The following is a 27718-nucleotide window of genomic DNA, read 5'->3' as shown; positions in this document are numbered from 1 at the left end:
TCACTCCTGTATGTTTTTTCATATGGGAGGTCAGGTCCCCATGCATGCTAAAGGCTTAAGGACATTGCTCACATATGTAGTGTCTCTCACCTGTGTGCACTTGAATATGTCACATCAGGTTCTTGCTCTTACTACAGGCTTGGAAGCATTGCTTTTATATGTATTCCCATGTGGTAGGTCAGAGTCTAACTCAAACCAAAGGATTCGGGGCGTAGTTTGCATTTGTAAGGTCTCTCGCCCATATGCGTCTGCATGTGGCGGGTCAAGTTTCCACGCTTATTGGAGGCATAAGAACACTGCTCGCATTTGTAGAGCCCCTCGTGTGTGTGTGTCTGCATGTGGCGGGTCAAGTTTCCACGCTGATTGAAGGCATGGGAACACTGCTCGCATTTGTAGAGCCCCTTGTGTGTGTGTGTCTGCATGTGGCGGCCAAGAGAAGAGATCCGAGTAAATGCCTTGGGACAATGCGTGCATTTGTGAGGTCTCTCTCCCGTATGTGTTCGCATGTGGAAGGTCAGACTCTCACGTGTACGGAAGGATTGGTGGCATAGCTTGCATTCGTAAGGTCTCTCGCCCGTATGCATCCGCATGTGGCGGGTCAGGTTCCCACGCACACTAAAAAATTTGGGGCATAGTTCGCATTTGTAAGGTCTCTCGCCTGTGTGTGTTTGAATGTGAGTGATACAGTCTATGTTTTGGAAGAATGCCTCTGGACAGCTGGTGCACCCGAACGGCTTCTTCCAAGCGAGGGCAGGGGGGCATTTCTGGCTTTCGGAAGGTTCTTCACCTGTGTACGTTTGACTGCGATTGATCGCTTGACCATTTCCCCGGAATGCCGCTGGACACTGGGAACACTCTAACGTACGTCCTTTCTTGTTCGTGAATCTCGCTATGGCATGTCAAGTCTCCCATTTCGGAGGACTTTGGACACTGCTGGCACTCAAGTTGTTCATCACCACAGACAACCAGGTGCTTGAGGATTCCACGCTGATCACCAGTGAGATGAGTGCAGAAACAGCAGCTGAAGAAGATGTCTGTCGTGGTTTCTGGTAGGCAGCTGATCTTCTTCGAGCAGGTGCCTCCATCACCTGCGCAAATAGACATTTCCATGTGTACTATGAAAGACAAAGGAAAAACACAATTACAACAGAGGTGGCTATAAATGTCCCATACACATTTACACATTCATGAGTAGTTTGTGCAAATCTCCATCAGAAAACTGGTTCGACACATCTTGGTGCCGTAGCTTACTTCAGGGGCTCTAGATTTCTCCAGCTGTACCAGGCAGTGGCACTTTCTGTTGCAGCATTTTCCATAGCGTCCGGTATGTTCATGCAGCATGGGGCATGCAAAATAATGTTAAGGAACATTATTTTTCTTGTTCTTCCGTTCCTTCTTTCACTGACCATTTCTTATATTTTTATTTGTCTCTTTCTCTTTTAAATGTATGTACTTCTTCTTTGTCTTTCTCTCACAGTATTAAATGCCAGTTGTAAGTCGCACTCTATCCTGTCTCTACGTTCTTGCTCCCTTGTCTTTGCACTAATTTTACAAAAAGAAGATGAAGCTTGACATCCTTGAGGCAGTTATGAGACTGAAGTTTGGGCTCTGGCTGCAAGAAAAAAAAGCTTCCTGTACATGTGACATACCCATCCGACACCTTTGAAAATTGAACCTCCATTACTCTCTCACTATGGCAGCATAGATTCACAATTTGACTAGGGGTGTACAGAGCCTCATTATTTAACTCGTTATGACATGTCTTCTTTCAGAAACAGTAGCTACAAATTTGGTGCAAAATTAAATAAAAAGGCTATTTCTGAGTTGTGTTTTGGCCGCTTTAATCAACCGCCCAATGGCAACATTGAAAAGAGATCACAACACACTTCCGCCCAGCGACTCCCTTGCCGAGGGGAGGGGGGTGATATTTTTAGGGGTTTTTTGCCCAATCCCCAAAAAGTCATCCTGGCGATATCCCACACTGCCTGAAGGGCAAGAGAAATCATGTTTGTCGGTTTATACTTTGGCCATGTGGTGCAAGCTACTGTCTGTTACAAAGGGTACAGCCACAGTTGTACAGAGTTTGGCCATTCATTGGAAAGTATAGGAGGCGAATGAGGATGCGCCATTGGCCAAAAGCGGGCTGGGCGGGTTCCAAGGCATCTTCGCAGATTCGAACGTGGCCAGCCAGAAGTCGCGTATAATACCCTGGCAATGGCTGCGAGAAACAAAATTATTAAGTGCGTCGGAGAAACTCTCAGTGACTGAAAATATGGCACAGATGATCGTTCGATCGCGGTCATGCAAAATCAAAATCTAGGAGAACGATCGACGTGATGTGTATGCCAGGCACCGAGAGCCGGGAATATGCCGTCTGAGCCACGTCCGAGAAAAACAGTTTGAGCGGCACATTTGATCCTTACATCTTCTTGCATGATTATAATCGAAACATCATGTGCACTATGTTTTCAACCATAAAGTGCCGTTCACACACTTGCAACCGAGCACGACCGAGGGAGACAAGAGGCTTAAAAATTGGTCTAGTCTCTCTTGGTTGTACTCGGTTGAAAGTTTGCAAAGAGCGCTTAATAGTTACTAACTCTTACGCACTTATTAAAAGTGTTTCTCAATAACACCACTAGGGGATTCTTTTCGGCTTCTGGTTGGCCAAGAGAGCATGCCAAGCCACCTATCTGTGTCTGGTGCACGCCCTGGCTCTGCCAGCTCATCCCATTGACCAAACTCTCTATATACGGCTCTGGGTACAGCCAATAACATCCATCCATTCATATATTAATATAATAATTCATATATATAATAATAATAATATATAACATAATCCTTTGAATTTCCGTCCTATCTCCTTAACAAGCATCCCATGCAAAATACTTGAGCACGTAATATATTCCAATCTTATTAACTTTCTAGACTCGAACTCTTTTTCACCCAGCACAGCATGGTTTTCGAAAATTCTATTCATGTGAAACACAACTCTTAACTTTTACCCATGACCTACACGTCGTTCTCGACCGGGGTTCCGGGACAGATTGCATATTCCTTGACTTCTCCAAAGCCTTCGATAAAGTACCCCATGTACTCCTTCTCCATAAACTTCGTAACTTAAACATAGATAACAACATACTCAATTGGATAGAATCGTTTTTAACAAATCGTTTTCAATTTGTTTGCGCCAACGGAACTAACTCATCATTATCAAGTGTTAACTCTGGTGTTCCTCAAGGTTCTGTGCTCGGTCCACTACTATTTCTTAGTTATATTAACGATCTTCCTATGCATGTTTCCTCTTCCATCAGCCTGTACGCTGACGACTGTGTCATTTATAAAGAAATTATTAACGATTCTGACATTTCTGTTCTTCAAACTGATATAAACAACGTCACACAATGGTGCTCAGAATGGCATATGGAACTCAACACATCTAAATGTAGATCTATGAGAGTGTCCAGGCATAATAACACTTGTCCATCCTACAACATCATTAACTCCCCCCTACTTTCTGTTACTTCCTATAAATATCTTGGTGTGCATCTAACCAATGACCTTTCCCGGAATTTACATGTCGAATATGTCACTAATAGCGCTAATCGCTTACTAGGTTACCTAAAAAAAAAACATTTCGCTTACTCCTGTTTCATTAAAGCTTCTAATCTATAAGACTTTAGTCCGTACTAAACTGGGATATGCAGCCTCTATCTGGGACCCCGGTATCACCCTTTCATCCGCTGTTGAGTCCATACAAAACAGTTCCGCTCGTTTCATTCTCTCGAACTATCATCGCACATCCAGCGTCACATCTATGAAAGCATCCCTTTCCTTGCCTAACCTCTCTCTTCGCAGGAAAATATCCCGGCTTTGTCTTTTTCAGAAGATTTTTCACTCTAATCCAATACTTCGTCAAACATTATTCTTAGAACCATCTTACATTTCGCTACGAACGAATCACCATCTAAAAGTGGGCGTCCCCCAGTGTAACACCTCATCTTTCAATGCCTCCTTTCTCCCTCAGACCTCAATAGATTGGAATCGCCTTCCTGCACTCATAGTCTCGATAACTGATGCTACTGATTTTAAAATTGCCATTACTAATTTTTTTGATGTTCAATAACTTTTGTTTTATGCCTTGCCTTATGTATCGTTATACTCATATGTTTCCGTTCAAAAAAAACCCCCACTCCTCTCTGTAATGCCTTCGGGCCCTGAGAGAACAATAAATGAAATGAAATTAAATATATAGTTCACATGAACGTCACAGCTGGGACTTATGGGATATGTCAGCGCCATTACCAAGTACTGGCATGGTTTTGGGATCGGCGCCGGCAACGTTGGCCGCTACTGCGTTGGCTGCGTCGCTACGGCGCTTGTGGGCACACGGTGCATGTTTTTTATTCTAATGTGCGGTCGTGCTCGCAGTGGCGCAGTCATGCCGATGTTCGGCTGCCAAAGCAGAAGCAAATCCTCTGCACAGCAGAGTAACACAGAGCCAAATGTAGGGCTGCACCGTTTCATAATGCAACAATGTGAGCGTACAAAGCTGCTCTTTGAGAAACGCCGAAGCCTCTGGCTTGCTCGCGAACAGAGGAAGTGTCCGTATCTGCGGCCGTCACTTCATTACCGGTGAGAAATAAGTTGCTCAACCGTACGTGGATTGCTGGAAGCTTCTGTTCACACACTGTGTGCATTGCCATAGCGGCAGAGGCAGTGTTTGGTGTCTGGTAGTGTCACTCTGCAGGGATGTGCTTTTACCTTTCTCGCAGCGTTTCTGTAATTGTGTAGTGTTTTTAGCATATGTGTGTCGATGGTGCAACGGTGGCGCCGAGTTTACCCAGCTAAGATGCTGCAAATTTTAATGCGGCAAGTACGGGCACATCTCTTCGTTTAGGGGCAGACCTGTGGCTCCTTGGCTTTCATAAAGGCACTTGTTTTATAGCCTGTCAATCCACTTCGCTCAGCACAACGATACGCTTCAATGGGAGCCGCATCGCTGTCAGGCTCTTCACCTATCCACTCCTGAAATAGTTATGGGCATCAAGGCCCTTAAAGGCCTTCATCTGTTAAAGCAAAACATAAAAAAAATGTAGGTAAAACAGCGCAGTACGACAAAGACTAGAAGGAAGGAACAAACAGGACGGGACGGGCGCTGACTCGCAAAGACCCCTTTCGGAATAGAGCGCCACCTGTTGCACGCAACTGCAACTAGGTCCGCCGCCATCACGCAGGGGTCCCGCCAGAACCGCCTGCATCTTACCGCCTACAACGGTGCTGCTTACACGTTGAGTCCCAGTCTGCACGCGCCGCTTCAATATGGCATCGCATTGCGGCGTACCTTTGTGTACGCAGGATGGATACGTTGACGGAGACGGAAAAAAATCTACGTGTCAGACAAGTTCTAACGTGTTCAAAAAGAAAAACCGAGCCCTCGTGTTGTTTACAAAACTTTCGCGGGTTAGACAAGAAAACGCTCTTATCATCCGTAAGCGGAAGCATCGCGAACGATTATATGTTGTAGTAGTGTGGCCGTCTGTCGAGTCCCGTCTAACTAGAGAGGTACGGCCGCGGTTCAGTGCGCGGCTCGCATGCGCGAGCGGCTCCTTCCTTCAGTGCTTCTTCACTGAAACCGAGGCCGTTTTAGGTACTTGTTCGGCGTGTAGATGCATGATTACTTCTTCCGCAAGTTCGTTTTCTTTACTCACGCCGGTAAAGAGTTTTCCAGAAAACAGATGTCGGGTGGAGTGGGTGTACAGACTAAATGCAGTGTACACCGAATCTGAAGATTACTCGAACCCGCCTTGAGATCGTGGGAACTTTTGGAGTGGTGGCCTGAACAGAGTGCCAAGGCCGTACCGCTAGACGTTTAGGGACGTTACGCTATTAATCAGTTTGGAAATTGGTGAGAATGCAGCCAAAGAGTTGGTGTTTAGAGCATGTTCAACCATTGTTATTCTGTTCAACGGTTTTTATTCCTGAACACATTGTATGTTGTTCTTGGGTCTTCCTCTTGCTTCGGTAGCAGGAACCCTTGATGAAGAAACTTCCTGCATTGAATGGGATAAAAAAAGAAATTACACACCGGTTTTACACTCAGACAGCTGTGCATATTTTCTGTGCAAATAAAGATCAGTTCCAGCACACTTTTTCTTTTTTTTTTCTTTTTTTTTGCAATGTCGCATTTTAAGTGGGTTCAAACAAACGTGGTACATTTACAAACGCCGTGAAATAAACCCAATACATCAGTGGTCCTGGAAAGTCTACTCTGTAGCTTTGTGAGCAGTGCCATAAACCGCTTAACTTATTTGTCTTTAAAAGGTTACCGAGGAAGGAATTTAAAATGCTGCCTGCCACCCACCCGTACAACCTTTTCTGCTGTTCTGTACGATCTGCGATTGCGATTTCTTGAACACTCAAGGTTGTGACTCGTGAGGCACCTTTTGCAGTTCCTTGTACGCGGTCGTAAGTTGATTGGAGGGGTACGAAAAACGAAACGAGCGAGTTCTCGGCTGTCACCGAGCGACGAGCTCACGACGGGGGCAGCGTACCGGGTCGTTCGGAGTGGTCACGCTAAAAGCTCGATCACTATGATTAACTCTATTAAAATTATGGAATGCTACTAAAAAAATCACTACAAAACAAGAAAGAACTTGCCTGTTCCGTGAGTAGTTAGCCCTTATCGATGCGGGGACCACGTATGCTTCGACGAAGAACTTGTAGCTTTTTTCCATGCACCGGTTTGTGCCTGACCGGCTCTTGTAGAACTGCTCCACCTCTCTGTCACTTATATGTGGCAGTATCGATAGATCATTAGACCAACATGTGATCGGGAAAACACCCGCACAAGCCATAGCTCAAAACGCTACGGCGGCTACGCTATGGTGTACTCTGCACGCCGACCGACCGACCGGTCAAACAAGTCGAACCCTGCGTAATGGCGGCGATCACCCAATGTTGCTAGATGTTTTACTATTCCGGCTAAATTTTTTGCAGTGTTCCCGAAATTCCGAAAGGGGTCTATTACAGAAAACATAAAAAGTAAACACGCAAGGCAGCCATCTACACATGTGCCAACCCTTCTGCCACGTCACTTAAAGGGCCCCTGAAAAGAAGAAAAAAGTTTTTCAAAAACAGTCTGGTTGAGACACGCGTGTCAAAAAATGAATTTTACGCGAAAAAAAAAATTTTTTAGAGCAATATTGACTGCGCCAGACGCAATTTAGTCGGCAGTCACCTCCTTTCCACTTTTCTCTCTCTCGGCATCTCGGGCGCGTGGAGGAGAGGTAGTCCCCGCCTCTTCGTAGTGGATCGGCTTGGCTGCTTTCCTGGCTTGGCTGCGCCCCGCACGAGAGCCATTGCTACTTCCTGGCCGTGTTCCAAAATTGACTCGATCTTACCCCAGGGTGAGGGTTTTGTACTCTTGGCGTTCTAAAACCTACCCGCGTACAGCGTTTTTCAATCTGTGCTGTCACGTGATACGATCCGCCGGAGAAACTCGGATCCATTTGGAGATTTGGAACACAGCCCCTGGCCGGCTGTCTGGCAGTGTCTGCCAGTCGAACGACATACCGCGTCGTATCGTGCACGTACCGTGGTCGTACACACAGTACATAGTCGTCGTGGTGGACCCCGACCTGAAGCGTCGGTTGCTTCAACGCTGCCAGCAGCTGGGCCTTCGTCCGTACGAGGACACGCCTCGCCAGCCGGAAGGCGTCCGCTCCGATCGCCGCGAGGCACCCGCTTCGCCGCGGCGAAGCGGGTGCCTCGACGAGTTCGTTCGAGCCGCACGATCCTTCAAGCCGCCGCGAGAACACGCAGTGGTAACTGAATTTTTTTTTTTTATTAAACGTTGAGTGCGGTGCCGCGTGCCTCACTAAACTCTTTACGGGAACCACGGGAACCGACATCTAAACAAACATTGGCACTGGCGCGCGCCAGAAAACAAACAAAAGATGAGGTAAACGGGACACACGAATCGCGCAAAGAAGAGCAGAAAAACAGAAACCTGTCACCCCGCGCCACTTCCTAAGTACTTACTATGACTGACTAACTAACACAAGCAACAAGCCCTCTTCAGAACGCGAAACGCGAAGACGGCGACCACGACAGAAAACAAAATGGCGAAGCTTTTGTTTGTTGTTTTGTTGTGGTATCCGAACGGAAGTTACGATTTTGTAAAACGTTTGTAAACAATTGCGACATTCATTCGATGGATTGTTTCTTAAACCTAAAAATATGTAATTCGAAAGGCGATTTAAAAAAATCACGAAGATTTTAAAACCAACATCTAAGCTGTCACTCATTCTATTGGCCAATGAGAAGCTGAGTTGAATGACCATCGCTACCAATGAGAAGCCGAGCTGAATGACCATGGAATTTGCGCGCAAAACTTCAAATAAATCTCTCGCCGTCAATATTGCTCTAAAAAAATTTTTTTTTCGCGTAAAATTCATTTTTTGACACGCGTGTTCCAACCAGACTGTTTAAAAAAAAACTTTTTTTTTCTTTTCAGGGGCCCTTTAAGGCACCGGTCATTCACGTGCCGCGTGCTACCCCCCCCCCCCCCCCCCCCCCACACACACACACACCCTTTTTTTTTCATTGTCGAAGTCAAAAACAACATCTCTTTCACAGATAGCGTCACCGACGGCTCGCTGATGCACTGCACCCCGCTTCTCAGTACCTGGCAATGGCGGCCGGCGGGCGGGAGTAGGAAAAGCGACGTCACGTGAGAACTATTAGCCCCTTCCCCTAGCAAATAGCGAGCACTTGGCGCGCGCTCACCGAGCGGATTCTTGTTCCGCTCGCGAGATGCGAGCAATCACCCCGTATGCCGCTTGTAGATCTCTGGAGTCGGCGGGGCACTCGCCGAGCGGCTCCAACTGATCCGTGGGAAAGTGGCAGAGCACATTGTGGGGATTCCTTTCGTCTCCCTTCCCCGATGGCCGTGATAACGGCTGGTCGAAACGCTCAGCCGCATTCGCCGTGAGCTCCGACCTGTTCGTGAGGCGGAGGGCCGCCTGGCTTGGGGGGCCCTCCTCTCACTCTCTCTCGGGGGGACCGATTTCTGTTCCGCTGCTCGGATGCGGAATCACTGCTGACAGGCGAGGAGGCTTTCGCCTCGACTGTTCCCGCTTTCGGGAGGGGACTTGTCCGGCGATTTGCGAAAGAGATAAGACGTGTGTCGGCGACTTCTCCGATGCTTCCCCAGTCTTGGCTCTCCGGAACCCCGCGTCTGGCCAGGTAAGGACCTTTTCTTACCTTGCCGGCGCGGGGGGCATTTTGGATGGAGACATTGTAGTTCATTTTAAGAGTGTTCTAATAAATGCTCTTGGACTTTGTCCTTACTTTGGTATGTGTGTCTTCTCTTCCGCTATATTCGAGAGAGTGAGACAAGGTAGTCGATCATTGGCACCGACGGAGATAATATATCGAACCGGCCCGCGGTAGTGTAGCCCTAAACGTCGTCTATATTGCCGCGGAGATGTGAGGACCGCGCTACTAGGTTTTACGTCTCCTTTGAAATCGCCGCCGCTGTTGAGACAACCCTTTGGTTACTCTATCGGTACCTGTGTTGGTAGCTAGCAAAATCCCACAGCGTCGAGCGGTCCAGAGTAGTTCTCAGCAGGGCCGTACCCAGAAAAAAATTTCGGGGGGGGGGGGGGGGGGGGGGGTTTCGGGAACAACGGCGGCCATTTTGAAAGTGTCTATTGTCTTATTTTCGCCTATGAATCATGTGCATCGGTGGCATATAATGGAGAGTTACAGCAAACCGGAGAACCGGTCCCGGTTCGGTACCCGGTAGCCGACCGGCGCCACTGCGCGTCCGCAGAGGTGGAGATTAAAATCGGCTGGCTGCAAGTGCACCGACCAGGGCCGTACCCAGAAAAAAATTTCGGGGGGGGTCAGAACCCCCTAACCCCCCCCCCCCCCCCCCCCCCGCCCCCCCCACCCCCCCTGGTTACGGCCCTGGTTCTCAGCACAGCCTTTTTTGGAGGAGTATGATCTGTAGTCACTCGCAGCATTTCAGTTTCATTATGAATGTTCCTGCGGGGGAGGGAAAAAGTTTTGTGGCATTTTTGTTTTGATCGCTGGTTGGCTCTCTTGCTGTGCTTGCTTTCGTTCCTCTCGTCATGACTGACTTGCCTGAGCATACTGCGGCGATAACATCGTTTCAGTTAATTTCAGGAGGTCTAATAAAACGCAGTGACAGTGAAATCAGCGACAGCGACGGAGATACCAGCTTAGCTCCAGCTCAAGTGATGACGACGCAGCCGGTCTTGGCGAAGTGTTTGCCGAGTCGTTCGCCTTGCCAGCGAAAAAGGTCCAAGATATTGCGTTACGTCGAAGACGTTGTGCGCACCTATTCGGATGAAGACCTAGGTATGTCGTTTACTCTTTGTGTGGTCTCTGTAATGTAATTGGAATAATTAGAAGGCAATACGCCAAATACTCCGCAGATGGAAGTCGCCTTTGGAGATGACGATCGCTTTACGGCATACATGTTTGGTATTGCTTAACTGCATCCTACGGCTCGTACAAGTACAATCGTCCTCAATATGAGCGTAAACGCGCCGCCGTCGACCGATTGGTACTGCCAGCTCCAGCTAGCGGCGCTTCCACGAGTCACTGCGAGAATAAGCGCCTGCGCAGAAAGGCCGGATGGGCTGTTGCGATAGCGTGTATCACTCCCGTTCTGGAATCTTAAAACCGCCCGCGGCCCATCTGTTTTGTTTTATGGATAGTTGGAAGCGCTGGTTGTAATAAGCAATCGGCCACGGATTGCGCTTTTTAAACGACAAATCCTGCTGTGTAGCTTGCGCGTGTCGACATAGTCGATAGTCACTCTTGATGGTATAAAACAAATCTGTTTCACAAGGAAGTAGGAATCGGGGGCGTTATGATTGGGTCTTGAAGTTGGTATCAGTGAAGACGTTTTATCTATACTTCGTTTCACCTTAAATGCAGACGCAGCCAATGCTACGAGCTAATCGGACCAATCAGACAGCGTCAAAAGCGCGCCATCATGCTTGTTCGTCTGAAAAATACATGCGCGCCTCCTTAGAAAAAAAAAAATTAGTTCCGCGTTAACGAAAAGATAGCGCACGAAGCGAGATCAGAAAAACGGAGCGCGCGTGGAGGGTCGCATCTACACTGACCCGTTCAATTTTTATAAATATATAAAGCAGCACTCACTACCTTATCCAAAATGACATGCAAAAGGGGGTGGCGTGCGTTCTCGTAACAGCCCATCCGGCCTTTCTGCGCAGGCGCTTATTCTCGCAGTGACTCGTGGAAGCGCCGCCAGCTGGAGCTGGCAGTACCAATCGGTCGTAGGGAGGCTGTAGTGAGGGTGGGCGCAACTCAAAACCTGGAGAGCGTTTGCAATTTAATGGCGGCGCCTGAGGGAGAGGATTCGAGAAAGGGTATGCTCCAGTGTTGCCTGCACGAGAGCAGGCGCCCGCTCTGTTGCAACCCTGTTGCTCCATGCGCCTTTCCTCCTCTCGCCTCCCATTGCAAGCAACGTGCGCCTTGGCGCAGCCTCTCTCGCTTCCTTCTCGCTCCGAGAATTGCAAACGTCGAGCGGAGAAAGCAAAGTTGCCAGACAAGCAGCAACGTCCAAGATGGCGGAATTTACCATTGTTCGCGTTAAAAAAATACTTGACCTATCGCAACAAAACTGGTGGCTATGGAAACGTAATCATTTATACTTTGTGTAAATTATTCAAGCACCTTAATGGGCTTTTATGACCCGAGTTAGGAAAGAAAACGACCCTTTGCCGCATAGACTCCCAGCAAAATTTAGCAATTAAATGGCGTCCATGTCCCGTGATCGCCGATCTAGCAGTTGCACCCACCCTCACTTGAGCCTCCCTAGGCCACCTCACGGGTGCGTGTCGCCATCTACTGGTTGAACTAACGCCTTGTTCAAGATGGCTGCCGTGGGACCGCACTTGGACCGCAGCCTTAATAGGTAGCACGAACGAATAAAGTTTGGTTTTTATACAAAGATAATCAAGGGCCCGCTATATGGCGCAAAACCCCGCCTACTTCAAGGAATCGTTGTTGATACCACAGTGGTTGATACTTTGCGCTACCATCCAGTTGTTATTGGCAGAATAGAAATCGGCATGAACCCCATGAACGGCATGAACCCTTTACTTGAACTGTGTTTGGCCATTTGGCGGTCATCGGGCGTCGTTCATGACTTGGTTTCCTTCAAATTTTGCTTCGAAACGTCCTAAATTTCTGATTTCCGGCGCTTTCATAATGACTGCATGAGCAACCGGCGACCTCACCACAGCTCGCTTGTTGGTGAGGGTATGCCAATGGGTCCTGCCGAGCCCGTCATCGAGCAAGGTAAGACGGATTGCTTTAACGCTTACAAGTTTTTATATTTGTTTGTGCTTCGAGTACTTAGTGTTCAACGTTTTAATAACGTTAACAGTATTTTAGAGGTGATGTAGAGAAAATTTTGTGCACGTTTTTTTTTTTTTTTGCATCCATGGTGCTTGTGGGCCTCGATCCCGCGTGCAACGGACGAGTATATACGGCTGTCTGTTTCACAGCAGCGTGTGAACGAGATAGTTGGGAGCCTAAAAGGAACCGAGAAAGCGGCTCATGACACGCAGCGCGTTGTAATTTCACTCCAGGTTATTACTGATCAACGGATGGTTTTTGCATTTGACTGTCAGATCGAGCGCGCGCTAGCGGTCGTCGAGCAGTTGACTTCCGTGAACGATCGGTGACGTGATCCGTCCCAGTGGCACGCGCTGCAAAGCAAATCGAGCGTCCCAGCGCCACCACTTTCAGAGCGTCTGCCCTCGCTTTTTAACAGTTTCGGTTCCCAGTGCTATCTTGCTGAAAACATGAAGTTCTGATCGAAACTTCATGCCTTCAGCAATAATTTGGATTGTTTACTACTTGATTAACAATGACCCCGACGTTAAGACACATTTTTTTCTTTTTTTTGTAGTTATATAAACCCGATAGAAGACAACTAGAAGTACTGTCGTCCTCAATATGAGCGTGAACACGCCGCCGTCGACCGATTAGGGAGGCTCAAGTGAGGGTGGGTGCAACTGCTAGATCGGCGATCACGGGACATGGACGCCATTTAATTACTAAATTTTGCTGGGAGTCTATGGGGCAAAGGGTCGTTTTGTTTCCTAACTCGGGTCATAAAAGCCCATTAAGGTGCTTGAATAATTTACACAAGGTATAAATGATTACTTTTCTATAGCCACCAGTTTTGTTGCGATAGGTTAAGTATTTTTTTAACGCGAAAAATGGTAAATTCCGCCATCTTGGACGTTGCTGCTTGTCTGGCAACTTTGCTTTCTCCGCTCGAGGAAGCGAGAGAGGCTGTGCCAAGGCGCTCGTTGCTTGCAATGGGAGGCGAGAGGAGGAAAGGCGCATGGAGCAACAGAGTTGCAACAGAGCGGGCGCTTGCTCTCGTGCAGGCAACACTGGCGCATATCCTTTTTCGAATCCTCTCCCTTAGGCGCCGCCATTAAATTGCAAACGCTTTCCAGGTTTTGAGTTGCGCCCACCCTCACTACAGCCTCCCTAATAGGGGTGTCGCGAACCTTTGTCGAACCAGACTTTTTGGTCGAACTTTCGGGGTTCTACTGAGTCGAACCGGTTCGACGAACCTTCGAACTTTTCACCAGATTCGACCGGTTCGACTTTGTGGACAGTGTGGCCAGCCCTTGATACAAGCATGTCTAGGTTTGGAGAATTTTTTTTTTTATGCAAAGGGTTATTTGATTTTGTGAACAGCTGCAATTAAAAGAAACTAATTCTAATCACTGAAGAGGTTAATAACTTAATTTTTAGTGCTGTATTAACTAAAATATCCAATCAGCGCTGCACTTAATTCATCTCTTAGCCATTACTATCCAATCCGAAGCCAACTGGCTAGCCTGTCGCGCATGCGCACACAAGTCGAACCTCAATACAAGGTTCGTCGGACTTTCCACTAAAAGTTCGAAAAAGTCGAACCTGGTCGAACTCAACCGCGGCCGGTTCGCGACACCCCTACTCCCTAAGGTGGCCAGGTTGGGCTATAAATAGCCAAATTGGGCTAGTTTTATTTGCAGTTGGCGGGAAAAATGGTAGTTGGCTATTTGGCTAGTATTGGGCTATTTCTAACCTGTGCATTGGGCTATTTCTGACCTGTGCACTGAGCAATTTCTGACCTGTGCTGGAACCAAAATACCTGAAAGCACTTGGGTTTATAGGTTAGAAGAATGTATTTTTAAAGTAAGTTACGTGAACATTTGGCGCTTCAAGTTTGCGACAGTAAACAAATTCGTCTTCTTTTTGCGCGTCTTGTGGAATTGTTTACCTCCGAAATGCGAGCATGTGCTGTTATTCCTCCATCTCAACAAGTGACGGTGCGATTCCTTGTTAACAGCACCTGTTCTGCGCATTCGTTAGGTTGTCTGAATTCTGCATAGTTCTCCCTTGACGTCATTCTAGTCACCAAGTATGGTGGCTATAGAGCCGTATATGTAGAGAGTTCGGCCATTCGTTGGGGAAGTATAGGAGACAAATAAGGAGGCGCCATTGGCCGAAAGCGGGCTGGGCGTGTTCCAGGGCGTCTTCAGAAATTCGAATGTGACCAATCAGAAGCCAGAAATAATGGCCTGGCGGTGGCCGCGAGAAACAAACCTGATAACTGCATCGGAGTGACTCTCGGTGAGTGAAAATATGGTACACGTGATGTTTCAATCACGCTCATCCAAAATAACGGTGGAAGAGTGCGACTAGCGGAACGATTGACATGATCCTTGCGCCAGGCGCCGAGGGCCGGGAATCTGCCGTCCGAGCGGTCAAACACTGTCCGAGCAAAACAGAGTTGAGCGGCGCATTCGTTTCTTACATCTTTCTTCGTGATCGTGATCAGAACAACACGTGAACCATATTTTCAAACACAAAGAGTTACTACACTTCACTGTTACGCGCTTATTAAAACCATATACGAACATATACCTTTGATCAGAACTGTTTCTCGCTAAATGACTAAATGGAACAGCGCGGAACACAGGACAGAAAGAACAGGACAACACGAGCGCTGACTTACAACTGACTGTTTAATGAGAAGCGAAGAAAGAAGAAGAAATAAGAAGCGAAGGAAGAAGAAGAAATAAACTGAAAATAAGGATTAAAACAAAAACATTAAACAGTCAGTTGTAAGTCAGCGCTCGTGTTGTCCTGTTCTTTCTGTCCTGTGTTCCGCGCTGTTCCATTTAGTCATGAACCAACTAGCCCATCAAAGCACACTGCTCATGTTTCTCGCTACCACCGCTAGGGGATTCATTTCGGTTTCTTGTTGGTCAAAAGAGCATGCCAAGCCCCCTTTCCTAGTCTGGCGCACGCTCTGGCTCTGCCCGTACCTCCTAGGGTGCCTTCATGTGCGCTTTGCTTAGGGTGGAGACATCTGGCCATTTTGTCTCACACTTTTATTTTTATTTTTTGTTCAGAAGCGCGTAAAAGAACGTGTCCCTGCACGCGCTCGTGGCGCTGACTATGGTGGCTACCAGGGTTGTAAAAGTTACTTCAAAAATGTACCTAAGATACAGTTACAGTTACTCATACGAAAATGTACCTAGGTGCGTATCTAGCTACTCGCTTAAAAATGTACCTAGGTACAGGTACAGTTACTTCAAAGGTACATTTTACTTTCACGTCGAGTATTTTTCTCAAATTTGTCACATTAATATTGGAAGTAAATCCTTTGGTATACTGGGATGTACACCAAAACAAGTTTGATAAACGTGCTTTATTGGTGTCAATGGGAGAAATAAGGCAAAACGCCCTCACCAGAGCATTCGAAGACTTTGTCTTTTTCACTTGAGTGCTCAATTTGACCTCAGAATCAGGACTTCTTCGAAATGTTCATCCGACATCTTCGATCGCAGTTTGGTAGCAATTGTTCCTCCTAAGCTAAAAACGCGCTCCAGCGCCGCACTGCTTGGAAGCCCCGTGTTGAATTTTAAGAACACGCTTTTCAGAAGCGGCATGTGCTTGAGACAGTCGAGACTTCTTGTCGGAGAAAGTTCGGTGTACTGTACAAACTACTGTTCCCATGGAGCAGATGAGGACGATGTTTGGAAGTTAATGAAGTGCTTACAGTCTTCTTCATCCTCACCACTTTGTTCGCCTGACGACGCTTTTTCTATAGTTGATGTTCGCATAAGTTCGTTCTTTAGATAATCCCAGGCCCGCTTCCATTTCACTTCGTTGTCTATCCACGCAACGTTAAATTTTGGATGGCATACGGCAGATATTATCAAATGTTTTTCTTCCTCCATACCTGCAAACCTCTTATTGATCGCCGTGATTAAGCTCTCGACCACCGGGCGGCAGTATACCTCAAGTTCTCCGTCAGCAATGCGGACATTTTTTGTGAAGTGAAGCCACTGTAGGCAGGAGATATGTCATAAACATGCTGTTTTTGCGCAAGTTATAACTTGTGCGAGAGGTGTAAACACCTGAACATACTCATCAATAAAGTCAATGTCTGACTTCGTGAATCGCGAAATTTTAAAATTCTCACAAACTTCCTTCAACTTTCCCTCACTGTGAACAAGCATTCCGTGAAGCGATTTGAGGCAATCGTATGTAGAGTTTCACCGCGTGAGGACAGGCGTGGGCAAATATCCTTCACAGCTTGAAGAGATGGCGTCAGCAACCACATTAGACCTCGCTTGCTTCTTCCATAATGCCGAGCACTTGCTGAAAGGATTGGAGTTGAGTCCTCACGTGCCTTACTCTCACGCTCCAATTGGCTCACCGAGGACACAGCTTCCACTGTTTACGACGTCCTGCTCAAACTCGCTTGTTGACGTGGCTTGCCCTTCAGCGCCATCACTGGCACCGAAGCCATTGGCGGGCCCAGAAGACGTCGGCGGCATGGAGAAACGAAGAGTCGAGTGTACACGCACCTAACCATCGCAACGCAACGACGAGCGAAAGTCTTCAAGCTTTCACGTTTTTTCTTTCGTTTTTAGGAAGGCAGAGAATATTTTAACGGCGAGCGCGTTTGCGAGCTCGGGTCACAGAAAATCTGTCGGATGTCGGTGGCGTCGGTGGCGTGACGGGAAATTCCTGAATGGTCGATAGGGTCGTGACGTCACAGCCACATGACTTCGCGCGGGAATTTCAAACAACCCACAACGCTCATATGAAACGTGACGTCATGCGTGGAATGAAGGTGGTTAAATACATACGAATTAATGGTCGCCGCATGTTTCAAATGATCCCACTTGATAAACTAATTCATTTGCCTTAAAGAAAATTTTGAAGAATTTACGCAGGATCGCACTCACGACACTTCGGTTGCGAGCCAGACATGCTACCGACTAGGCAACGGAGGGCTTGGGAATGGCACTGCGATCCTGCCGTCATTAGAGAGCCTCGATGTCTGTCTGTGTCAGGGTAAAGGCATTATCGCATCGAGTGTTGTTAGCGCGTGCCGAGCAAACACACAAATAAACCTTGCGGGGTAAAATGGCATCAAAGCACTGGCAAAAGCTCCTCGATCGCGCCGGGAGTGTTGTATCATAAGAACTAGGTCGTTGTGTGACTCAAGAGCATGAGAAGCGATTGAGAAGGCCATGCGAACGGGGCCCGATAACCCTGTCGCGTTCAACTCTTAAAGGCGAAGGTTAATCGTCCTCCCATTATTTTTTCTTTACAAACATTTTCAGTTTTGTAAAGTGCAAAATTTGAGTTTGATTTATTGCGTGGAAACACTACGTGAAGTTAAAATGCTTGACGACTGTAAGTATAATTTATTTTCAGTTATATGTTATATTGTATTTTCTACGATTTTGACGAAGTGAATAGAAAAGTACCTGTAAAAAGTAACTTCACTTAGTTACAAGTTACTGGAAAATGTACCTAAGATACAGATACAGATACTGAGAAATTAAAGTACCTAGGTTTGTACCTAAGGTACAACAAAAGTACCTAGATACCGATTTACAGTTACTTGTACCTAGGTACTTTACAACCCTGGTGGCTACCATACGCTGACTGTGCTACGGCAACATTTTGTTTTCTTCAATTTCTTTGTATTTTACCCGTGAGCGGGTGCTGTCGGCATCGGGTACTACAAAGGGTGGCATCACCCTAAACAGAATGACATTGAGGCACCTAGAGCCACTAAATGAGCTGCGCTTAGAGTATCGGCACTCCGTTCCTCGGCATTGTTGTGGGCGCCGCCATTTTGGCTCGTATGCAGAGCAGACGCAACGGCCGATCCTCATGATTCAAAAGTGTGACTTCCTCAGCATTAGATTCTGTGTTAGGAAGCTCATGTAATATTGCTTTCCTCTGTCGCGAACTGTTTAAACATTTGTGGAGGGCGGAAAAGCGTTTCCCGTGATTTCAGATAAAGCTTCAGATAACTGGCAACCATGATTTTAAGACACAATATGGCCAAGTGTCGTTACTCTGAAGCGTAGCTTATTTAGTGGCACTAGAGGCACCGTAGTACCTCCCATTGATCAAACTCTCTCAATACACGGCTCTGGGTGGCTAGAGAACTCTCTAGCCACCCTAGTGTAAGTACAGTGGCTAGTGTAAGCGTCCCAATCACTGTCATGCGCTTGTACGAGCGTTTCGGGAAGTTCGCCGAACGTGCAAGGGACGCCATTTCTGGGGCATTTGATGGATAAAAATGTATTATGTGTCTTTTCTGCTCAAAATAAACGTTTCAAATGATAAGTTTTTTTGGGCTATTTTTGGGCTATTTTTTTGGATCCACATTTGGCTATTTTTTGGCTATATCTCGTAGACGTTTGGCGGGTTGGAGTTCAAACACCTGGCAACCCTGCCGAAACATTGGTTTACAGTGGGATGGCTCGAGCACCAACACGTTCCCCTCGTAACCTTGCTCGCGCCGCTGCCAGCTGTGCTCAGCCAGCTCAGCTAGCTCAAGTAGCGTGGCCCAGCAAACGGATGTATGCGAGCATGTCAGGCTGGGTATAAATTGTTCTCTGATATAGGGAGATGCGGTTCGGCGGTTGTAACGGGCTTTCGCAATAAATCTTACCAAGAAGGAATCAAATGGTGATTGACGTGTCAATATTCTATCAATGAAAATTTCTTCTGCAGGAATGCACGCTCAGTAGACTTAATCTTCCAAGACACCAGTGGAAGCGGACGTCAAGTAAACTGCTTCGCGGTATACGGTACTTACCTCACCATTTTAATGACGACTAAAATAACGTCAAGAAATATTGTGTTTCACGGGGTCCGGAAGATGTTGTAAAGGTTGTTACATTATAGATTCCAGAAACTTTCTGGAAAGACTCCAAGTCTTCCTTGAGTCCAACGCCATCATGAACAGTAACTGAAAACGATCCACTATTCAGTCGGTGGGTAGCGAAACGTATCCGCATCTGCGGAGTCATGGTCGATGCGTACTCTAAGTGGCTGGAGGTATACACGATGCCTGCCACGACGTCCTTACACGTCATTGACGTTCTATGGTCTCTTTTACCTACCGAAAATACTTTTCTCTGGTAACGCGCCAAATCTTGCTTCAAATAAAATAAACAAGTTTTTGAAGAAAAAAAAATACCGGCATCAGGCATCATATTAGTGCACCAGACCATCCTGCAACTAACGGGCAAAAAGAACAGATGGTGTGCGAAACGAAAAAAATGCCCTTTTGAAGCTTACGGAAGAAGCAGTTCCGTGAAGAATCGCCAGGTTCTTGTTCCAGCAGCACGCGACGGTCTCATATTACACGGCAAAAACACCCGCCGAAGCAATATTCGGCGGACGAAGAGCCACACCCCTCGATCTAATGATACTATGGCCTACGAACGAAGATCGCGAGATTCCCAGATCGGGAGTAATGGCAGTTTGTTCGATCGGACAAGTCGTCTACGTGAGGAATTTCAGCGGACGTCCGGCCTTTCATGTAAAACTTCAGTAGAAAAGGCTCTATGTTGTTTGACCAGAGGGTGTCATCTCTCTGAATACGTTGGATATCAATGCCCTCGAGTGTAAGTATAACTAAATCACAAAACTCTCTTTGTGTATTGTGTAACGGCCCTTGTATTTGATAGTAGAAGCTATGTTGGTGATTTGGATCTTTCACACCAGGCTCCTTTTTCTTATTTTTCGCCTCATACTCCTTTGCGGTTTCAGCAGGCTTCAAGAATCTTTTGGAACGGGAACACTTCACGTCAACGAGGCCATTTGTTCCAAGTAGTCAATCAGGGAATGCTGCTAGAAATCCGTCCCTCATATTAACGAATAAGCCGCACTTCTGCACAGTGCAGTTTTCCTGTTCCACGTACAGTTGTAAAGCAGCATCCTCATTGATTCTGCCATATTCTGTTGTGGGAGAAGAAAGTCTTTGGGTACACGATACTTGAAACAAGTCTGGCACTGTATACGTTGTGGTTCGACACCAACTAATGTCGTCGTCCTTATAGAGCCTCATCATTTAATCATTACCTCGTCACCTCATATTGCTCTTCATCAACAGTAAGTACAATAGGCTACCGCCATATTACAATCCAAGAATTGAAAAATTGAGTCGTTCAGTCCTTCAACAAATTTATTGTTTATATAATGTTATTACGTTACATTACCTCGAGACGATCGACGTGCATCGTCGATCTTCAAATACTTATACCTGTATACAAATTAGACTCACAATAGGGGGGGGGGGGGGGGGGGGGGGGGGGGTCGGTGACCGAGTGCATGGTCTAACGCACACCAGCTCGGAGCACTTGGAGCGAAAGCTCGAGCTGCAGAACCCACCCGCCCCTGTCCGTTTCGATCTGGAAGAGCATCGTACAGGAGTGCGGTCGTGTATCACTACTGCGTGGTGCACGTTGAAGACCCCAGGTTTGCGGTTGTACCGCACTGGCTAAATTGCTCATCTACAGCTGAGACACCAGACGCCCACTAAGGCAGACTAACTTCCGGCTGTATAAACATACACACAACAATTTGCAATTAGACGCATAATAACAAAGAACACAGCGTGCCGCCTCTTTTCCTTCGATGCGGGGAGGATCGGTGGCCGAGTGGTCTAGCGAACACCAGCTTGGAGCAGGTGGAGCGAAAGCTCTCGCTGCAGAACCCAGGGATCCTGGGTTCGAGCCCCACCCCTGCCCGTTTCGATCTGGATGAGCATCGTACCGGCGTGCGGTCGTGTATCACTACTGCGTGATGCACGTTAAAGATCCCAGGCTAGCGGCTGTACCGCACTGGCTAAATTTCTCATCTACAGCTGGGAGACTCGTCGCCCCTGCGAGGCAGACCAAGTTCTAAGCTGTATAAACACACACACAACCCAATTAATTAATTATTATTCTTTGGATGCCTTTTTTAAACCAGCGAAAGCTCGCGCGTTCTCTCATTTGAGACGGTTAGAACGGTCGCAGATAAAACTCGCGTTTCTCCTACCCTGCCGCTTCCTCTTCTCATTATGTGTATTTGGTTATAACTAAATAAGCTATAATAATGGTGTATTATTCATATTTACTTTCAGTTTCAGTCAGGGAAAAGGAGTTTCGCGGGAATTAGAGCCAATAAATGAGCTGCGCTTAGAGTGTCGGCACTCTCTTCTCCGACAGTGTTGTGAACGCCGCCATTTTTGTGCTTGTGCAGAGCAGAGCCGTTTATACAGAGAGAGTTTGGCCAATGGGCGGAGCTTTTTGCCCGCTAGAACCAGCGGACTGCGCGATAACACAAAATGGCTTTACTTCTTTTTCTTCTTTATTCCTGAGAAATCGCATAGAGTTCCTATGAGTCAGAGCCCCAAAATGGCGGACGGAAGTAGCCATCTCCCGGTTGTCAGACTACGCTGCTCTGGTTGCCAGGCTGTTAAAATCTTCTTAAGAAGGCCAAACTCTCTGAGTATAAATGGCTCTGGTGCAGAGCAGGCGCAACTGCCGATCGTCATGATCCAAAAGTGCAACATCCTCAGCATTAGATTCGGTGTTAGGAAGCTCATGTAATGTTGCTTTGCTTTGTCGCAAACTGTTTAAAGTGGAGGACGGAAAAGCGTTTTTTTTTTTTTTTTTTGTTGTGATTTCAGATAAAGCTTCAAATAACTGGCAACCATGATTTTAAGCCACAATATGGCCAAGTGTCTCTACTCTGAAGCGTAGCTTATTTAATGACACTATTCATGCTCTTGTTCAAGAGGCTTGTAATACCTGGAGGGGCCATGACGTAAGCCGCTTCCTCATTGTTCCCGCTTGTGCAAGTAAATTAGCTGCGGTTCAGAGTAACGACACTTGGCCATATTGTGGCTTAAAATCATGGTTGCCAGTTATCTGAAGCTTTATCTAAAATCACAGGAAACGCTTTTCCGTCCCCCACAAACGTTTAAACAACCCGCGACAGAGCATTGCAATATTGCATCAGCTTCCTAGCACCGCATCTAATGCTGAGGAAGTCGTACTTTTGGATCATGACGATCGGCAGTTGCGTTTGCTTTGAACAAGACCCAAAATGGCGGCGCCCAAAACAATTTTGGGGAACGGAGTGCCGATACTTTAAAGCTCATTTAGTGACTCTAGGCATGAAGTGAGCTCAGGTGTATTCTTTTCCTCTTCGTCTTTATTGTTTATTGATTTCAATCATATCTAATAATCAACACATTATATCACGCTACGCTTGTGTAATTATTTGTCTTAAATTTATTAACCTGACCCAGTACTTAAACCATTCATTTATCGATAGTACATCTTCCAATATATTTTTTTTAAATGTGAAGATAAAAGCAGAGCCATTTATACTGGGTAAAAGCACACGGAGATTGATGATGATACAGACGCCAACGCCGCCCTCGGAAATTGTTTGAACATTAGAAATCAGCAGTTTGTCTGCGATCCGCCAGGTAGCGCAACAAAACACCCAAACAGTTTTTAATTGTTTATAAGGTTAGCTAAGCTCTACACCTATTAAAAACCAAAGCAAGATCATTGTGAAAATTTAATACATCGCAATGTATATCTATTCCAAACAATAAATGTTATTAGATGCCAATAAATATGTTTGATGTCCAAAAAAGATATGCGTCAAAAACAAGAAAGTTTGAAGGGCTCCTGGAGCGTTATGACTTTGAAAATGAAAAAAAGCCATCGTCCACCTCTTGGGCAACCATTGTAGCTCTAAATGTTATGAAAGATTTTACCATAGTTTAATTATTTCCTCAGCGGCATTTGAAGTACCATGACTCGAAGCACAAAAAAGTGCTACGTTTGATATAAAATATCTAAACAAAAAATTTTGCACAACGTTAAATTTTTTTTTTGTATATTAGCAATTATAAGCACTACATCTGTAGCTAATTTCATTGCCCTAGCGCTTGTCATTAAAAACATTTGTGATGAAAAATGTCCATTTTAGGGCAATATTTGGAGGGATGAAAAAAACAAAGTAGTGCAAATACCAAAAAAGTGTATCGTTAAATTCTGCTCCGACATCATCTTAACAAAACTGCTATATTGGAACCGTGTTATCTTTAATGGATCGTTCATAAAACATGAACTAGCGAAGCAAGTGAGGGTCCGCGCCATCATATTCGCAACGCTACAAATTCGCATGAACAGTAAAAACCAGCACAGACATAATATCAAAGGAAAGAGGATTGCATTGCCTTTCGAATGACATCAATCCCACAAAACAGTGTTTAAAAGGAGATGAGTAATGACCTGCCAAAAAGTACCTAAACTGCCACATTCAGTGGGACCGTGGCCAATGATACGAGTTTTTTTGGGTTTTTTTCGCGACAGATTGTTTTATTTGTTGTGCATAGAACAAACAAAGCGAAACCAAAACCAGCAGACCAGCGCGATGTCATGTGACGTTGTCAAGATTTCAAGACAAGAAAGTGCAACGATAAAGATCCCTGAAGAAGGGGGGCAGGGGGGACAAAGGACAAGCACAAAACTGGTTCACGCCCGAAAAAAATCCGCCTGGTCCTGGTACCGAACCAGGGACCTCTCCATTTTCAGCCAGAGCGCTCTACCAACACACACGAACATAAGGGGGGCAAAAAATGTATTTTTGGTATTAATCAATATCAGTACTCTTTTTTGTTATTAAAGCATGAAATGCTATTCGACGAAACCCCCAATCCAGAAATGAGCGCCAAAATTTCGTTGTAGTATCCCTTTAAAGGGATACTACAACGAAATCTCGGCGCTCATTTTTTGGTCTATATGTGTTCAAAAAAGCAGTATCACATGGAGCATACCAATATCTTGTTAAAAAAGTCTCGAAAAGGAATTTTAAAACGAATTAAACGATTAGCAAAGAGCACCTGGTGGATGTCGCTAACGCCTCGTTTGTAATGCTCGTCTAGGAACCTTGACAGCTAGTGACGGAGGCTGTCTCGTCTCCGGCCACGACGAGAGAAGAGGGGAAGGAGGAACTCCCCTCTTCCCGAGAATCCCTTTTGTCTGTCGCAGAAGTCGCTATTGTCCCCCTAGAAGATTATAGAAGATTAACCCGTCACTCAAAATTCGTACAAAAGCAGCCACTTCGGTGGCTGGAACGACTAGGCCATCCTCTCGACGTCAGCCTCGCCGTAGCTTTGCTCGTCTTGAGACGACCTACGTCACGATTGCGTTGGATGTCACGTGCTCTAAGCTGGGCCTTCTCCGAGCGCTTGCCAGAGTGGGCCGTTTATAACGAAAAATACAGCCACCAGGATCAAAATAAAAACGTGCGATTGTCATTTACGGATATTGTGGATCATATTCAACCTATTTTTGAACACGACGGGAATATTTTAAATTTCGTTGAAGTATCCCTTTAAGGTGTCGCCCCGGACAGGCGAAGGTTGCGGGTTCAATCCCCGCTCCTGGCCCAATTTTTCGCCAGCTCTCTTTCCCTTTCCCTAACTTTAATGCAATAAATTCAGTAATCACCTTCTTCCTCTTCGTTCACAATGTTACTACGGCTGCACTTGTCAATCTTCACTCATATATATATATATATATATAAGTGTTGACCCAACTCATATTTAACTGAGTTTAAATTTGCTTGAGAAGCATTTTGAACCTCTACATAGACCCATTCAAAGGGATATTGAACGGATATTTCGAGCTCACAAAACAAGGCTGGACGGATAGGCGGGACGCTGCAAAACCGAATAACATTCCTCATGCAGCGATACCTCTAACGGATCGCCGTATTTGTGGAAAAGTGCGCGATTGAACCCGGCCGACGAGGCCGACGAGACAATCCCGTCCCGATTTTCATTCCCTCTCCTCCTCGCTACGTCCCGTCAAGCTGGTGAACTGAAGCGAGGAGGAGAGAAACGAGGCCGCTTCCCCTCATTCTCAAATTTTCCCGGAGGACAATGACGACATAGACCTCGCTTGATCGCAAAAGTACGGCCATCGGTTTGAGATATCGATGTGTTTTGAAGTTCGTAGTGTCTCGTTCAACGCCTCTGCGGCCTTATTTTGCGAAATCCAAATTTCATTTCAGTGTTCCTTTAAAGAAGGATGGCTTAAAAGCATGAGCGTCGGCAGGATTTTGTCTTGGGAGGGACAAACTGACAGCCCTTTTAGGGCGTGTGCACTCAATGGGAAAGGGGTGGTCCCACGATAAAATACGAAAGAGCTAAATACAGCTTGCAAGATACACATATTTTTTTATGAAACAATTATTTTAAAAAGTACAATGAATCAGTAATTTCAACGTAAAAATTTTTTTATAGATATGTACAGGCACAGTAAAATAAAAGGTCTAGCTATGTCGCGGCAAAACAACAAAACAGCCCACTTAGTTTAAAATGCTCTCAGAGATTGAAAAGCACAAAGATTTTATAGACAAGTATTTGCATCATAAATGTACCGTACACAATAAAATAGCAAGACAGTGCACGCAAGTCACACGCACTGTCTTGCGTGTGACTTGCAAGTCACAGCAATGAACAATACCTTTTTATTTCCATATTCAACAATATTTGACGTATAACGTTTTTAAAAGCTACCCCAAGTTGGCCTCTGCTCAAATTTACAACTCTAATTTTCTGCACAAAATTGTCTTCGCTCGTAATATTAATTCGAAGTATTTTCCGGGTTGTGGTCCGTGGGAGACATCTGAAAGCTGCGTTAGCTGTGTTGGAAAGCTAGCACGGCGGGTGTCACAGGTTCGGAAAATTAACAATAAAATATCCAAATGATCCCCATGCAAACAAAATTTATAATTTTGTTTGGACCGCTGACCGGACGATAGGTCCACGCCTTGGTGGACGGACTCACTGTGAGGGGCGAGGAACGAGACGGACACGTTGCGTTACAATAACGAAAACAATTTACTTGACTCACGTTCAAGACAACGCACACACCAAACGTAAAACAAAATAATAATCACACGTCACTCTGCCCTTCTCGCGCGCGGCGCTTTTACCCATAATGAAATTCAAGTAAAAAAAAAAAAATTCACACCACTTTTCTTAGCGCACAGGCGCTACTCACATATAAAAGAAACAATCGGCACAGCAACGCTTCAACGGCGTTGTCCAAACTAGACACGAACAAAGGAACAAAAAAAAAATGGTATAACAAAATAATAGCTCTAAATTGTACGATACATTTTTACAAGGGTGAGTGATGCGAACCTGGCTCCGGAGAGTGGTGTGGGTGACGCGGGTCTGTTGCGACGCTGGTCGAAACGGGGAAGTCTGTGCGTGCTTGGATGCTCCGTGCGATGCTCCTCGGCACCACACTCATCCACGAGCACACACACTTGGGGGCCCGCAGAGCCGCTCCGAGCTCTTCCCGCGTTCCGCCTTCCGCCGCACCCGCTCCCAACTTTCGCGACGCGTCCACCCACCGGTCCAGTCTCCGCATACACTGCCTTGACTCGGAATCAAGCCGAGGTCCTCACTTTCCCGAATTCCAGCAACAGACACCCACTCCCCCTTGCCCAAAAAAAAATAATTGTTTCTCTGCAGTGGCAACAACAAAATACATATAGAAAAAAACACACGTCACACTGGCAAGCCGAGCCTACCCCAGCGAACCATAAAGCGCACCGCCACTCGGACATCTGGAAACCATTCCCAACATTCCGGGAAGCCGAGGGACCCATCGCTACCAACTAAAAACCTCGCGAGAAACGTCCTCGGGACGAGGGGGGCCAGGGGGCCATAAAACAGAAAACGGACGGTGCCCGAACCCCGCCGCTCAACGCGCGGGGCAAGGGTGCGTCCCACGACCGGATGCGTTCCCTCGCGAAAACTTCGAAAAAAGATTTAAAAAATAGTCCAATTCTGTGACAGCGGGGCTACCGCCGGAGGGTTAGTAACTTTCCGTATTTCCTCGACGCGGGTTTCCTTAGCTTGCCATGCTCGCTCTCTCTCATTTCAGAACTGGAGTAAAATTTTAGCCCGCTGGTTCTTATTTTTTTATTGGTTGTTATATATCTGATCAAACGCAGCTTTGCATGAATTATACTCCCACAGTTAAAGACGAGCTTGACATACCTGTGAGAGTCGAGTTGAGGTCAAAGCCAATGACCAGCTGGCTCCGTAAAGCCGGAGGATGATCAGGAGTGACGGAAACAGCAGCTGCATCGATAGATTCCGGGTCATGACACAGCTCTGAGGTCACATGCTTCTTTGTTGCACAAGATGGATTGTCATTATCACTGTCAGCTTTCCGTTTAAAAAAGCTTCTGATGACAATTTTCACTCCTGACCCAT

The 27718-nt window shown here is 46.3% G+C and overlaps 1 pseudogene; it reads right to left on the bottom strand.

Moving 5' to 3' along the window:
• Window positions 1–183: 183 nt before the first annotated feature.
• LOC115316153 lies at window positions 184–27718 on the bottom strand (annotated as a pseudogene).

Source organism: Ixodes scapularis, unplaced genomic scaffold (genome assembly GCF_016920785.2).
Source record: "Ixodes scapularis isolate PalLabHiFi unplaced genomic scaffold, ASM1692078v2 PGA_scaffold8__174_contigs__length_109621045, whole genome shotgun sequence".
NCBI classification, from domain to species: Eukaryota; Metazoa; Arthropoda; class Arachnida; order Ixodida; family Ixodidae; genus Ixodes; species Ixodes scapularis.
This window is presented reverse-complemented; position numbering and strand designations above follow the sequence as displayed.